This window comes from Rhea pennata, chromosome 6 (genome assembly GCF_028389875.1).
Source record: "Rhea pennata isolate bPtePen1 chromosome 6, bPtePen1.pri, whole genome shotgun sequence".
In the NCBI taxonomy this organism is placed as follows: domain Eukaryota; kingdom Metazoa; phylum Chordata; class Aves; order Rheiformes; family Rheidae; genus Rhea; species Rhea pennata.
In genome coordinates this window covers 34,123,498-34,140,266 of record NC_084668.1, presented here as the reverse complement: position 1 = coordinate 34,140,266, position 16,769 = coordinate 34,123,498, and the positions used below count along the sequence as shown (strand labels likewise).

General features: G+C 37.1%; 1 protein-coding gene across 1 annotated transcript in view; it reads left to right on the top strand.

Annotated features, from left to right (window-relative positions):
* The first annotated feature begins 138 nt into the window (after positions 1-138).
* HYCC2 (hyccin PI4KA lipid kinase complex subunit 2) overlaps positions 139-16,769 on the top strand; it is a 76,639-nt gene continuing 60,008 nt past the window's right edge. Inside the window, exons 1-2 of the mRNA XM_062578211.1 lie at positions 139-199; positions 759-802. The gene's annotated coding sequence lies outside the window, so the exon portion shown is untranslated. The remainder of the gene's footprint in view (positions 200-758; positions 803-16,769) is intronic.

Genomic DNA, 16,769 nt, shown 5'->3' with positions numbered 1-16,769 from the left:
GACAAGACAGGTCGCGAACCGGGAGCGGCACTGCCGACCCGGGCAGGGGCAGGGGAGGGGGAACGTAGGCGGAACGGCCAATCAGCGCGGCGCTTGTTGGGGGCTGGAGCGGCCCAATGGGCGGGTGCGTTGTTGAGCTGCGGGGGTGGTAGAGGCTGGAGGTGGCAGTGGAGGAGAAGAGGGGGCGGCGGCAATAGCGGTCAGTACCGGAGCTGTCGGGTGGCAGTGGCGAGCGGGGCTGGGGCGGCGGCAGCAGCGAAGATTCCCTCCGTCCGACACACGCACGCACACCGGTTGCCTGTTGCTCGCCAACCGTTGTCGGGTGCGTGCGCGAGCCGTGGACGGAAGCCCGCAGGGTCTGCGCGTGCAGGGGCACGAGCCGTTGGTGCCCCCCGCCCCCCCTCCAACCGCCCCGCACGCGTCAGCGCCCCTGCCGGGCCTGGGCTGCCCGCCGCTGCTTGCCGGAGCTGGGGGCGTCCGGCTCGGGCCCTGCCCCCCCCCAGGCGCCGCTGAGGGGCGCGGGGCCGCCGGGGCTGGCGGCGAGGAGCAGTCCCGCGGCCGCCGCTTATGTAAGCGCCGGGCCGCGCGGCCCCAGGCCGGCCCTGCCGCGGCGCGGGGCAGAGCGCTGTGCCGCTCGCCTCACCCGCGCGAGACGCTGAGGGGGAACGGGGAGCTGCCGCGCGGCAGCTGGGGTTAGGAAAAAGGTTTTGCTTTTCAGTGGGTAGGTCTTGAGAGGGTACCGCTGTTTCTTTCCGTAGGGAAAGCGGGGAGACGTCCTGAAATTCTGGGTCTGCACTGGAAGGTAAGTGAAAGTTCAGGATTTTCTTGGGGTTCTGGCACCAGTTCTTGGGGGTGCTTCTCTAGTGAGATTGTTTTTTGTTCCATTGAGTGCCTGTGTCTGGGGAGCTCATTATAGATACATATTCACAGCATACAAAATGCTAAAGTTGATTGCATTAGTACTAGCATTTGTTTTGCTCCTCAAGGTTGAGTATGTAGTCTCCTTTAGTTGGAAAAAAAACCCGGTAAATTTTAACCACTAAGTCGGTGATTTACAAAGGCTTAAATTGTTCCTTAATTATAGAAACTATCATAATGCTGTTTCCGAATAGCAGAATACAAGCTCTGGGGTGACCATTTTTGTTGCTTTTATAGAGTGAGAACAAATACTGGTTTACAGCATGAGACTGGCAGAACAGTATCTGGAACAGATTTTAGGGCATTTTTAAATCCTGATGCAAAGCTGCTTCTGTATTTCAGTGTTTTTTAATGGGTGTGTTCAGACAGCATGAGAAGATTTGCTTCTCATGAATGCTGAGATGAGGAGGAATGCTATTATCATGATATTAACGACAAAAGTATTTTAAATAGAGAGCCATAGGTTTAATCCAAGCTGCTTCTGTCTGGTTTCAGGATTGAGTGTTTTTTTACTGTGAAACAGAATCCGCAAGATACGGAGCAGTCTCTTCTGCTCTGTGGATGCAGCGTCAGGGTGAAAGGAGACGCGTGTTGGTTTTGCTATAAATTGTGTAGGACAGAGTGGGGCATAGTGTGTGAGGGGGAGAGCTGTTTATTTGATAAATACCTGGGAGTTAAATATCAGATACCTGTAAAATATTTCTTGCTTCTTATGGCTGAAAGTTGTTGACTTGTTTTGAGTTCAGTGATGTTAAGGAATGTTGATACTTTCACTGGAAATTTTTTCCAGTGATCTATGAGCATGTTGGATACCAGACACCTCGGTCTTCATATTTTTGAAGGAAAAATGTGATATCCTGATTTTATTTATTTATTTATTTATGATTCTTTCTTCATGGCACTTCAAAGTGTGGCTTGATGACCTATGCATGAAGCTATAGTTTCTTGTTTATATTCTCAGCTAAGACAGTAATGCTCAGTGGTGATCACATAATTTTGACTTTGTGTGACCTAGTGTGATCAAACAGAATTATAACAAAGGATTATACTTAGCAATTACTCATCTTCAAACATGCTATCGATTTCCCAACTCAACAAGGTTCTGGGTAGCTGTCCCCCCTCCCATCCTAAGTACATAAAAACTCCGTGTATAGTTGATAGGTTTGCTCTACCGTGTAAATGCTTAATATTTTGCTTCCAAAGTTACCTTTCTCTTCAGTGCAATATTCTCTTCAGACTGCAAATATGAAGGATATGATGTTTTAGGGATATTGGAAGCTTTTTGAAACTGCATCTTCACCAAATGAATGAGTCTGGATAATTTCAAAGGTGCTTACAGTCTTGCCATGTAGCCTATTTTTCAGAAGCAAACTTTACCACAGTTACTTATTTTTCCAGACTAACCTACTGTAATAAGCACAAAGAGCAAAAAACCACAAAAAGATATTTTCACCTATTTCAGAATATAATGGAAGGTAAGGTCATTGAGACTCCATATAGAAATAAACAGTGCTTTTTATGGTTTATTCAGTGGCTTTTTTGTACTATTCATGATGATGATAATTACTGGAAAGATTAAATGTTCTAAAAGACGGATATGTTTACATGTACTCAGCCTTGCAAGTTATGTTTAGCTGCAATTCCTGCTTATGTTACTAAGGTTGGGATAGGTGACAGGGCTTTCTTGAGAGCTTTCAAAAAACCCTTGTTTATCAACGTTTTTGTTGATATGTGTCCTAGATTAACAGGTTGTGGGATACATGGGTGTTACTGCTCTTCTCTGCCTGTGTGTAGTAGTAGTCCTTATCAAGTAGTCTCCTTATCATTGATCTATGTTTAGTAGTATGCTCTGCAGGATTGTTTTCTAGAGGGGAGAGCTGCATGACTGACAGTGACTTGAGGAATAAAATATTCTTTATTTTGAGGTGACAACAATTATTTTGCATTGGGGGGAGAAGGAAAGCTCAATTAGTACCTTTATATATACATATATATATATGAATTACTTAAAACTAAATACTATTTTCCCTGGAATTACATGATACTTTCTAAGGCTCTGTATTAGTGGTTATTTGCACTTCATTGGAAGCCTGTTACTGAATGGAAAGATCAATCCTGTTGTAATTACCTGGAAAGCATGGAAAAACTCTTTCCTTAGTTTCTGTGGATATTTAAAAAGGCTATGGAAGGTGGGGAAGCAAATTATCTTCTCAGGCAGTAATAGAGCTAAATATTTTATGGATAGTATCACAATCTCAAATTGCTGTTTCAGCTGTTTAGGAAAAGTGATGTTCTGTAGCAGTAATCCTTGTTTCCTTCTGTTTTTTGGTATCTGATAGACCATTTTTCACAGGAACAGTTGTATTGGAATAGCCCACTATTCTCTCTAAAGCCTTGGGATCCTGATGTATGACAGGACCATCATTTCAAGTCCTGCTTGCCTCTGCTAACTGGGCAGCGACTGATAGTAGATGATCTATTCTTATGTTCTTTCCTAGGCAAGCATATAGTCTTACTTTTCAAGTAAGCTCTCCCTGTCTCTGAGTGGGGATGATGTTTTGTATGGCCTTTCCTTCTATGGATATACTTAACTTTTTAAACTCTTGAGTACATGTATGGGTTTTGCATCTGCTATCTTTTCTGGTGACAAATGCCATAATTCAGGTGTTGTGTAAGTTCTCTGTTCTACTTTGAACCTGTTACCTGAGAACTTCATTTGATACTCCCTATTTTCTGTATGAGGAGAGACAGCACTGCTTGGCCCTTTCCCAAGCATTTGATGAACGTTTAATATCTTTAAATATGAAGCTAATATGTTCAGTCAAACACTTATCTAGGCATGAGGAATAATTTTAAATCTTTATGCCTGTTCCCTTATGTTAACTTATTAACTAGTATCAGGCAGTGAAGGTGAAGACTTCTCCGTCTGATTTCTAGTGGAGAGTATCTTATGCCATAGGAATGATCATTTAAGAGCAAGTCCTGTAACTTGTCTCAGGAGAAATTGATCTGATTAGAAATTGTTTTCCATAGCAGAGTCTGACTTCCTATTTCAGCCAGTTGGAGTAGTTACAAGAAGTAATTCTTCTTGACTTATTTAATGCTGTTTTCCATGGTGTTTCCTTTGCAGTTGTTTGCTTGAATTAGATATAAGTTCATACAGAACTGTGCTTAAAGAAACATTAACTTCTAAATTATGAAGGTGTTCGGAAGTTTTATGTAAGCCATAGATACAAAATAGTGATGATGACTTTTAAAAAGATTTGTAGGATGGGATGTATTATCTGAATGATCTGTTATTTTTCCTGAACCTTTCTATTGTCTTTGGCAGGAATAGAGATAAAACAATAATTGAATCACAGAAAGGGTGAATAGAAAGGGACCCCTGGGGATCATCTAGTCCAAACCCCTGCTCAAAGCAGGGTCAGCTGGAGCAGAGTGCCCAGGACTGTGTCCTGTTGAGTTTTGAATATCTCCAAAGGTGGAGACACCACAACATCTTTGTCAGCCTTTTCCAGCATTTGACCACTCTGGCTGTTTTTTTAAAAAAAAGGAAAACTATTTTTTTTCTTCTATGTTTAAGTTAATTCCTTGTATTTCAGTTTGTGCCCACTTAGATGCAAAGCTTTTTGAGAGTAAGAAAGTGTTCTGAGTTTTTGCTTGTATCTCTGAATGAAGATAACTTAGCAAGCTGGTTTAATTTTTCTCTCTGTTCTCTCTGCACATTTCCTGGGATAGTTTAGGCTGTTAATGACAAGATATTTAAGAATGTAAAATGCCTCTTCCCCCCCCCCCCTTAAATCTCTGGGCAACCTTTTGGGAGTGATATAATCAGTCTATTCTTATTTCTATAGAATTCTGTATTTTTCCTATAGAATTTTGGTTTTAGTTTCTAAACTTGCAATATGAGTCCCAAAAGTAGAGAGGTACTTCTGATAAAGTACTGTCATCTAGTAAAACCATATTATGAAACAGAATTTTCTATTGCCAGCAGTACCACAGAGAAGAGAATGTATAAGCCTTGATCAGGGGCTGGATAGAATAATACATGCTTTGCCAACTCTGTTCCAAAACATGCTCTAATTTATCAACAATAGGAAAAGTTTTGACATGTAAGGAGACTCACTCTGTGACCATTAGTCATTCTTTTGTGTTGTATTTTTCTATCAAAGTTAAATTCAGGGATAGGCTTTGTTCTTTACATTTCATTTTCTGAGAGCAAAAGAAGATAGAAATTGTAAGTAACAAATGTTTATAGTGTGACATTTATATTCATATACAGGATTTTAAGAATAATAAACTCTGTAGTCATGAAACATTTGTCTAACAAGCCATGCAGTCATTTTTTAAAGTAATTTGCATCTTTTTCTTTTATCCTGGTGCGATATAATTTGGATCTCATGTACCCTCCTGAAGGATTAGGCTGAAATCCATAATAGTATTATTGTCACTATGAGATCTTTTAATCTGAAAGCCTGATTTCTTATACTATGGGTTCTATTTGAAAATGCTTACGGAAATAAAAATCACTTATGGTTATCTACATCAATAGATAATTTATTAAAATTCACAATTCAATTTTTTTCTAAAAGATAGAACTGTCATTGGCAAGTCCCCATTTTGGGGTTGCCCCCAACACACACACACACACACACACACACACACACACTTGCCCAGCTTGCCACTACTGCCACCTATGCTAAGTCAGCTCTGTCTTCTTGACCTTCTGGTATGATTATGTAGACCACCACTTTTTTTACTGTTCAAATTTATTGGCTTTCTTTTGAATGAAAACTAGAGCACCAGAGACATTTGGAAAGAGGGTAGAGAAAATCTCAGATGACTGACTTTCAAAATAGTGAGCCTTTTTATTTTTAACTTACTTTTTTTAGTGTACTGAATGTCATTACTTTCAAAATGCCAGATTCCTTGGCTGCATAGTACTGATCAGCACAGGACCTGATGGAGATGGTTGGAGCAATCCAAATCTGTTAAAATTCTTCCAGGTACTCTTGGGTACTCTTTTTATGTGTTTTGAGGGCTTTATATAGGAGAAAGAACTTACCTTATAAAATATAAAGTAAAATATTGTTATGCAGGTGTTTGGCCAACAGTGAATTTTGTAGACCAGAGATGCTAAATCTATGATCCTGTGTGTTACCTCAGTAATTTAGCTAATCTTGCTACATTATTATTTTATTATGGTTCTTCAGTAAACTGAAATGGTTAGGCTTACATATTGGTGTCTGCAATATGGTTTATGAGTTCTTTGCGTAGTTATACAATACTGTTCCACTGAACTGTATTTAAGTGAAATGTATGACATGAATATTTGTGCAGGCTAGATGACTGTAGTTTGCTAATTCAAACCAGGCAATGTTAAATTTGTGGGTTTTCCTTTCAGAGGTAATGAGTTGAAAGAGTTTTAGTTGCTTAGATGACTTATATCTGGATTTCTCTAGTAGTGTTTTCATACTTCTGGGGTTCCCTTTCTTGTGTATTTTTGGAGCTGGTCTGCTTGTTAATATGCTTAGGTTACAAGTATAAATTTGACCAAGGAAGAGACTAAGCATTTAATAGCTGTCGTCTTTCCCTGTCATTATCTGCATTTGCAGTGCTTTTCTATTACATAGCTTATAGTGTATATATAGACTGTATCTAGATGAAATCTAGTTTTCATCTTCAGATGTTTCTTTCCCAGCATTATGCAATTGGTATCAATACTTTGATAATTTTTTTCTAGGCAGTTTTTACAGTTGGTGTAAGAGTTGGCATGATAATAGAAAAAACTTAAAAATATAAGCAAATTGAGTTTACTAATCAAGGTGAAGATCTGTGCTGATCAAAGAAAATGAAAAGCACGTTGTGTTGTTTTCTATCTGTAGCTGCAACATATCATTGCAAAAGAACGTGGAGATGATTATTCAGCAAATCTCCCTTTTTGTAAAGTGACCAGCAAAAGAGCTGATCAGCCATCTCAAAGCAATTGAATATATTAATTGACAACGGTCAGTGAAATTAATCAAAACAGTGTGTTTATATGTTATTTAATCAGCTTGTTTACATTTTTTCTTCTGATCATATATATTTTTTTCCTTCCTTGCTTTACTTATTTCCTTTTTCTTCAAATGGGTTGATAAACACATTTCTGGGGTCCTGAAATCTATTTCTCTTTTCTGTCTCCTGCTCTTTCTTCCTGCTTTTTCCTTTCTGTCTCCTTTAATTTTGAGAATGTTCTGAATGTTAGGAAAGGCTGGAGAACAGATCCTCTGCATACCTACCTTTGTTTTGATTTTGGAAAAGAGCCACAAGGAAGAAAACTTAGTTAAATTCCCGAAGAAGCTTACAGAAGTTATTCAGACAACCTTCTCAAATATCCTAAGCATAAGAATTTGGAGACATGAAGGTATAAGTGTGGTAGATTTTGTGTTGGAAGTAGCTTAAGCTGCTGCTGCTGCTTTTTTTTTTTTTTTTTTTTTTGTAAATTTATATATTTTTTGCCTATGAAAACAAATTACCTAGAAACTGTTAGGTTTGAGGGTCTTTTTTATTTATTTGTCTGTTTGGTTTTAAACATTGTCTTTGAGGATCTGACATCCTATAACCCTTATGTCCCATATGTAAGCTATACTGATAAGTCCACCATTTGCGTTAGACTTTGTCTTAGCAACATCATGATGCTGAACATAGGAGGTCTGTGACCTTCTAGCTGAGACGTGTTTTAGAAAGTAGGAGGCTTTTACATAAATTTAGTTATAGAGGGGGCTGCAGCGAGCAAGTCATCAGACATCCTAGTGCATGCTGTCAAAGTAGGACTTTAGAGAAACTTTCTCATATTTAGCAAAGAATGAAAATTCACTTTGAGAAACTTAACATGATGGGGTTTGAATTTGCAGGTCAGCTTCTCTGTTTTGTTTTGATTACCTGAACTATTGTTAAATTACACATTCAGATATATTTTGCCTTGGCAAAAACCTTGTTGAAATTAAGACCAAATAACAACTTGGTATTAAGAAAAGAATTTGAACTTCACATTGATACAGTCAGCCAAAATCCATAAGAAGTTAGCCATGAATATTCAGGGGAAAAAAAATAATCAACTCTATTGGAAAAGATATCAATGTCTTTACTAAAATAATGTTAAGGCTGGCAGACTTACTAGGTATCTTTTGATTAATGAGTCATTGCATGGACAGATATGTTTATCATCATTTTCTCTTTGTCTTCCTGCTTGCTTTTGGGCAGACAACACAAAGTGCACAGAAACATTGGGCGCAGGCTCTGCATATATAATTCAGACTGATGATAAAGGATTTCTGATCTCTGGGACAATTTTGGTCTAATCTTAGGAACTGAAGGGGTTATGAAAACAGTAATTTAAAATTGGTTATTGCTGCAGGCAAAGAAATGGAAAAATAGCTGTTCATTTGTTAGGTATTTGCTGTGCTCACAATCAACTGCTATAATTACAGGAGCAGCATCTGGATAGAACTGTTCTTTATTCTGTGGGGAGCAGGATACTGGGCACTATTATGCATGCATATATTAGTTGTTACAAATATTATTTGTGCAGTTTAGGGGGTAGTTTGTTCTTTTTTTTGTATGTCCTATTTTTTGTTGTTGTTTGACCTTTGTTTGCTGTATTCTGGTTTCTATGACAAGTGGCTCCTTTGAAGACAGTCTGCGCAAGGATGAGGCTACAAGCCATGAACTCTTGCTTTTAAATAGATGTTTGCTTTCAGTAGTCATTCTTTTTTTCATACCTTTTTTGTTAATTGCAGATTAAATGAATATAGTGAAGAAGACTTTTTCTGATGTATTATTGTCAGTGGGGTTTCTTTCATGGAAAGAGAGAGTAATAGTATTGCACTGGATTTGCATCTGATGTGCTGCAGTTGTAGTGGTCTTAATACCTTGCATATACCTTATGAGAGATGTCAAATTGCTTAATAGGTATGGTTGTCTGTTACCCAGATTTTGCAGATGAAAGTTCCTCATGCTTCTAGCACTGCTGAAGTCGATGGTAGACTTATAACTGACTTCTGTGAGATTAAAGCTTCGCTCTAAATCTCCAGGCTTCTGATCTAACCATATTGCTTTGCTGAACATGTGTGAAACTGAACTTCAGAAGATGAAACTAATGCATGTGTTTGTGGTTTGAGTTTAGTCCTGATAGCACTAGTCTTTCTTTGTAGAATGTAATAGTGTAATAGTCAGGAAGTGAGAGTATTTTTTTGAACTCTTAAAATACTAATAACCACAATTGATAGATAAATGGTTCATTAAAGTCCATTCACTTCAATGAAATTACATTAAAAGGGATTTCAGATTGAGGAGTTTATTAGTAATAATGAGCCCTTTGACATAGAAGCGTCAGGCACGCTGATGAAAGATTTATCCTAGAAAAGATCATATTTCTCTGTATATGACAGTGGAAAACTTTCCATTGCGCTTTTAAGATGTTGTTCCACTGAATTGGAACACTGTACAGATATGAGCTAGATACAGAAATGTTAGAGAAGAGCAAGGGGGAGTTTAGATGTAGAATGGAAAAATGGCTAGTTTCTCATGAGCGTAGTTGCCCCCCCCCCTTTTTTTCCCTTGTTTAGAGTCTAGATCAAGTCTTAGGCAAAACTGTTGGGCTGTCACAAAGTTCTAGACTTGATCGTGTGTCCATTGTATTTGGTAATTGTATAGCTGACAAACCATCATGCTAATGTTCATCTGTGTAACTGTAGTTTCAGATACTGACACTACAAAGTTTTGGAAGTTATTACACTATATTTGTTGTAATTTCTTGAGGAGATCACAGAATGAGATGCTGCTGTTTTTATTAGGCTTCATGTTAATCAAAACAGATTGCAACACAAATCTTGACATGTTAGAGTAGCAACGATTTGGTGAAAATCTCTTAAACAATCAAGTGTTACCTATGGAAATACAAGTAGAATGGGCATGCTGGAGTGGAGGGTAACTGGAACCAGGGAAGAAAAGCAATAGTTTAAATGAGTCAGTGTTCCAGGTAAGCATTCATAAGCTATGTTTCTGTGCTGTTTAATTTCATGGATCTTCTATACTACTTCTGCCACTCTTCCATTAAATTGGAACTGTCACGTGCACTTCAGGATTCCCCCAGTCAGCTGAATGGCTAGAAGCATGCTGCTACCTTTTCTGTCTGTTTAAATCTGTGCACCTGCCAAGGCTTATTTCCTCTGCTGTGACTCTTCAACTTTGTATTCAGTCAGGTGACTGTAAACACCAGGAGAGACTCAGAAGTCTCTGATTATCCTGTGGGATAAGAAAAGTTTTTACTTTTATTTGAGGGTTCCTTTCCTGGGGTAAGGAGAGAACAAGATTTCCTTTATCGCCTCACCATAACCAGTGTTGGAACTTGAGACAGCATGTACAAAATTTTAAAGTAATTTGACCTGAATATTTGCCCAGGTTGTTCAACTGATTGCTGGAATTTAAACAGCTCAGCTACCAGCCTGGGTTTACAGTCCATGTATCTCTAAAGAAGGAGTTGGAGAATTGAGATGCAGTTGTACATGTGCAGATGTTGAGTGAACCATGAATATGAAACTAGTTCTTTAAGATGTACAGTACTCCTAGTGACAGTAACTGTTGCAGTCACAAAATATCTACCTTATTTTTTTGCATCTACATCAATTGTAAAACTACTTATGCAGTCACTCTTTATACTTATAAAAATGAAACTTTGTTGGATTGTTACAGTCACTTCAGCCAGCAGAAAAGAGAAAATAGTTTTGAGACTTTTATGTGTTTAATTTACACAGAGGCTGCATTATGCATGAATCTTCTGTTGTAGGAGTTACTGCATCAGACTCTTGAGGCGTATAGTGCTTTTCTCTTTCCCTCTTTGTGAATGTTAAATCTTTTCAGTTTACTACAGTTCTTCTGTAATTTTTAACAATTACTTTTTACAATTTACATGAAAAACTAAAAATATTGCACTACTTTAATATTTTAACTCCAGTTAAAGAGCGAGAGTTTTACATCTAGTTTTTAATTCATCAAGTGAGCCCAAATTTAAATTCTGTAATTTTTAGAAGAACAGTTGGAGATTCTCCAATATATTCCCTATTAAAGTTTATATGTTAACTTTATTTGTAATTCTGTCCTTTTTCTAGCTACCTCAATACTTGAATAAAACTCATGATGCTACAGCAGAATGAAATGTGCAACTATGCAATTTCACATTTGTTGTGTGCAAATTCCAAATGGGGTTAAAGTCTGTGGATGGATTCCATACCTAGTTAGGGGTCGGTAACCAATGCTAATTAAGTAATCAAGTGTTGTGCTGATCGTGATCGGTGAGGAAGTGCATGGTTTTTGGTTTGTTTGTTTGTTTGTTTTCCTACTTGCCTTTATTGGGCAATGTATACTTAATGTGCAAAGGCTTTTTTTGTTTGTTTGTCCCCTCTGCCCCTGTTTTCTCAGCGTTGTGGACATTGGTATGTGCTAAAGATGGAACACAGGCTTGATGTGAGTGAAGAATGTTTGAAGGAGGAGAAGAGGATGAATGAAGAATAAATTTGTTCAGGGAAGCTTAATTGGAAATGATCCTCCTAGATGCTAATTTCATTTAATGCATTAGGGTTTCAAGAGTGCTGTGGAAAGCTTTAAAATAATCTGTTGGTCAATGATGATGCCATGCTGGGTTGTTGCCAGCTACTGGGAAAGAGCTTCTTTAGCACTACTGCTTGTCATTTTACTGGAACTTTTTATAGGGACTTTACTACCTTTGGTTGTGGAGGTGTGTGTGGATGTGACAGTCAGCTGCCTGTTCCTATTCCCATGATTGTAACCTTCCAGAGATTGAATCTGATAGCTTATTTTGGTATTGATGTTTTTGATATTCTGTAAGCTGGAAGAAAGGAAGGAACAGATTTCAAGTGAACAGCTTTCTCAACTTAATTAGGAAATGTGCAATTTAAAGAATGTTCAGCTTTGGAAAGTTTTGAGGTATTTCAAATTCATATTCCAATAGATGTATTTTGATGGACAAAAACATTTTTTCTGCTTCTTCTGTCTTTATGCAAAATTCCAGTAGTAATAGTTACTTTATTGCTATTTCTGTTAAATACTGCTGCATTCTACATTAATGTGTGTTAACTTTGAATAGACTCATAAGATTGTGATGTTTGTTTCCCTGAGTGCAGACTTTGTAGTTTTCTGAAATGCTTACTGTTGCCATTAGTCAATTCTGTATATTTATGCTTATGACTTGCATCTATGAAAAATTAAAAGGTATTTATAGTGCTTATTCTTTTCCCTTTCTTATTACTATATAAAAATGTTTGAAGTTAGGATTTTATTTCTTGTTCTTAATTAATCAAGTGAAACAGATGGAACGGATCAGGAAACAAAATCATTAAAATGTAGTTACAGAAGTCTTTTTTAATAGACCAATTGGAGAGCTGGCAGGTAAGACAAACAGCCTTGGAACTTTGGATTCTTTTTTCTTCCCAAGTATTAAACTCCTGCTGCTCTTTGGTAACTGCAAATAATTATTTTAGAACTATCTTAAATGCAAATCTTGCACACAATTCCAAGTACCAGGGTGTGAGGTCTGGATTTGTATTTTGTTCAGAACAATTTTTTTCATGTACGTAAATAGTCACATTTCGATTGTCTGTGTGATTTGTAGGTGCCTGATCAACCATACTTCTCCAAAGGTTACTCTATGCTGTGCATGCATGTGCTGTGCATGTCCGCCAATAATTAGCATGCTGTGCATGCTAATAACCTCTGTATTCCTAAACCTTCTCTATATCTGAATTGTTCTCAAAAGGCTACCTGCATATGCTTTGTGAGCATGCTCTTTTAGATAAGCGTAATAACTCATACAAAAAATGTATAACCTCAGAATCTCAGAGATGCCTGATGCCTGCACTTCAGGCAATACTGCTGCTTCCTATCACCACAATTGAATGGAGAAACAACAATGACACATTTAAAAGGCTGCTTAGTTAATCTGGGGCTTTGATTAAAACTTTTTGCTTATGAGTTTGAAGAGGATGGTCTGTACTTACTACAGTCCCAATATACTTAATAAAATATATATGTGTGTATATATATATATGTATGTATACACACACACACACACACACACACACACACACACATATATATATAAAAGACTGGGCAACGTGACTTACCTGGAAAAAATAAGGAAAACACAGATATTGAATCTATTTCACGTGGACCTATTTCTGTTTCGAGTAGAGGTAATGTATAGAATTTGCTAGAGAAGACCCTTCTGATTAAGGTTGCAAAAACTACTAGTATAACTCTTTGACAGATTTGTATATAAGGCTGTCTTTGGTATCTTTCCAAAGGTAAGTTTTCCTCAGGAGACTTGAGGGAAGAAAAAACAGTTCTTCCAACAGCCTTTGAAGATTATTCTTAGCAGGACAACTTTTCAGTGTTATAAACAAAACCCTACATTTTTTTTTCTGTGTATGGGTGAGGTTATGTAAAAAATGGCTGTAGTTCAGAACACTACGTTCTCAGTGAGAATTTCTGCTTTTGTTTTTTGGGGTGTGAGAAAATGCATTTGTAAACCTAGAATATTGTACACTGACTGCATTTAAATAAATTCCATTCTTCTTTCCACACCAAACAAACTGAAGGAAGGGCACCCATGAAGCTAGCTGCATGAGTTTTCAGTGCTGCCTATTAAACCTGTAATTTCTTGTAATCTTGAAAGACTCCTACTGTCAGAATGAGAGCTGTAAAAGATGGTCAACTTTTAAATATCTAACAAATACGTATAAATTGTTCAGTCTGTGATTAGAAAACATGCATGATAAATAGCAGTATGCCCTTAACCCTTTTTTTAATTATTATTTTTATTATTTATTTTTTTCAGGAAAGCCTATGGAAGACTATTTTTGTCATGATCTGTAGCTTTACAGATTTACAGCAATAAATAAGAACTGTTGTGGAAAGTCTTGCTTAACAGGATGCATAAAAGATCTGGTTAATTGATTTTAGACAAATTGCTTTTACTGTGTTTAGGTTGCATTCTTAAAGAAGTTGTATGCAGAATTTTTCCCAGAGAGAAGGATTTCAGTTTCAGAGATAAAAACAAACCCTGACAGTTACTTAAGTAACTTAGGGTTCCTCACTATTAAAAAAAAAAAAAAAAAAAAAAAAAAAAAAAAAAAAAAAAAAAGGATCCACTTTACACTAAAATATTTAGTAGTCCCTCGTGTTTTGCAGCTGATCAGTCTTTATTCTGTTCTAATATTGGTTTAACAGTAGAAGAATAACGACTGTGTAAACAATATGCGTTGTGTTTAACTATTCAACAGTGAAGGTTAATAATTAAACTTGTACCAAAAACAAATGGGAAACTGATGTAGATCTTACACCAGTTTACATTTACTGATGTTTTAGTTCTGATAAAGTTATTTCACAGAGAAGTAACATATAATTCCATGTGGTAGGCCACAGAATGCTAATTTTAGTAAGCTTGATTTCAGAATTTCATGAATGGTTCTAGTAATATGGTGATTAAAATTGGTTGCACTTTCTTTAGAGGCACTGTTTCTTTGCCCTTTTCTCATGGAGGGGAAAGAGACCTCACCAAAGACACATGTAACTTTTTCCTTTAGAGGAGTCCCACTGAAGTTAATAGGGTTACTCATGAGCATAAATTTGTGCGGGAGAGCCATCTTAATCAGTTAGGTCAGTTACGTGGATAGCAAATTTTAAGGTAGCTTGAATGGATCTATGTGCTATATAGAATTAAGATAGTCAGAAGTATGTCATCTTGTGTTTGGAGATTTGACTCAAAATGAGGTCAAGCTAGCCTCAATGCAAAATAGCTGAAGCAAAAATAGTGTTTTTCTTCTCATTTTATGAATTTTTCTATGCAGTTCTTAAACCCTCCCACTCTAATTTGCAGAAAACAACTGTAAGATTGAAAGTTATTGATCATGAAATAATGCTGTGATGCATTACGTAGGGGAAGACTGTTTCCTGAAAATTGCAGTTGGAAACAATAAAGAAGGCTATTGTCTGAGCAATTTTCACTCTGTAACCTGAAGTAGATCTGAGGTTTCTGGACTCTTCATGCTACATGCTACTTAAGCACATATCCATGTACAGCAAGCAGCCAGTGTGTGCCTTAGCTCCTCAGAGTTTCTGTGTTCAGGGCTTGATTGCCTCATATATTCCCTTAGGTCAAGTGGAAGAGGTTGGTGCCATTCTACAGGTTATGCCTTCTTGATGACTAGTTTGAGGATCTGTGATGTTTCACATGATTATATTTGTTGATCAGTTTGCCTTTTGAAGTCTAGGAAATTGTATTGGAAAAGCGAAGCCAGAATGTCAATCAGAATTGATTTTTATCCTTGAGAAATCATACCTCCTAAACATGAATGATGCATTAGTGTCACAGGTATTAAATAGTATGTGATCATTCAAAAAAGAATAATATCCTAATGCTCACAGACCTTTAACTCTGGCATTTTGAAACCGAGTGTTGGATTTTTAATGAAGTAGTAAAATATCTAATATTATGCCATATTACTATAGTTGAAATAAATATGAAATACTCAGTTATTTAAGAGCTTGTGGGTATGTGTAAATATATGTATGAGTGGGAAGAATTTGACACATCAGCTTCATTTACTCATTATCTATTTCCTGGTGCTGAAGGCTTTACTAGCTGGCAGCTGGAAAGATTAGAATGAGAGATTTCATTTCTTCTGGTGTAGAGATTGGCAGAGGATCCTTTAAGTCAGGTCTCTTTGGTAGTACTCAAGGTAGAGGAAAGAAAGATAGGTAAATTAATTCTTGAATATATAACCTAAATTCTAGTTCTGGTGAATTGTAGTGGGTCGCAGATAGTATAGGGATAACTATACATTGATATTTTAATCGTCTGAAATGGAGCATTTCAATTTTGATGGTTAATTTCATGATATAATAGACTTTGGTTTGTATCATGTGAGGATGTTAATGCTTGAAAAAGGGAAGCTATTTAGAATTTAGATTTCCTGTTTCTAGAACTGTTTGTCCCTGCGTGTGTTTCTCCTTTGCAGGAGAGATTGTGACTTTTCTCAGTATAGATGTTTGCAGTCCTCTTCTAAAGTCATCTTTTTTTTTTCTCTCTCATAAAAATTCTGTTTCAAGATTTCTTGTAGTTAATGCCTGTTCCTTTTTCGCACTTAGCACTGAGTGTCCCTTAACTGCAGTTTCACAAGTGTTAGTTTGCTGTTAGCTTTTTTTTAGGCTACATCTCTCTATGCACTTCCTATCTTTGTAGACCTAATTTACTTCATGAACCAAAACGGTGAGCCAAGTTGTTTGGGAGTGGTAGGGTTACATGGAAAGTAATTTGCATGGAAGTGTTTTCGTAGGTGAGGAAATTCATGAGTTGCAGACAAACTAGCATAGGAAGAATTATTACATGTGAACTGATGCAAAGGGAGAGAAAGCCTGTATTGTTTAGTGTAGGATAGGTTATCACACAGGATCTTGACAAGAGAGTGTTTCAGGTTTAGTGTAGGATGACTGCATGAAGTTGTTTCTAAGGAAACTGATGCTAAGAGAATGTATAAGGTAACATTTCTATGGCTAATCTGCGTATATATTTTTTGTCTTTTTCTTTTTTTAGTATGTCAAGTCTTTATAATAGAATAATTATCGTGTATGCTGCTATATTTGAGACTGGAGGATAATTCCTTTATTATATTGTTGATTCCAAAATCCTGTTAAGTAAAGTAGAGGAGTATTTTCTTTTCATCAAGGACAGTTTCAAGATAAATGTCTCCTTCCCTATCCTCTTAGATAATCTTAACTCTTTTCTGCTTTAT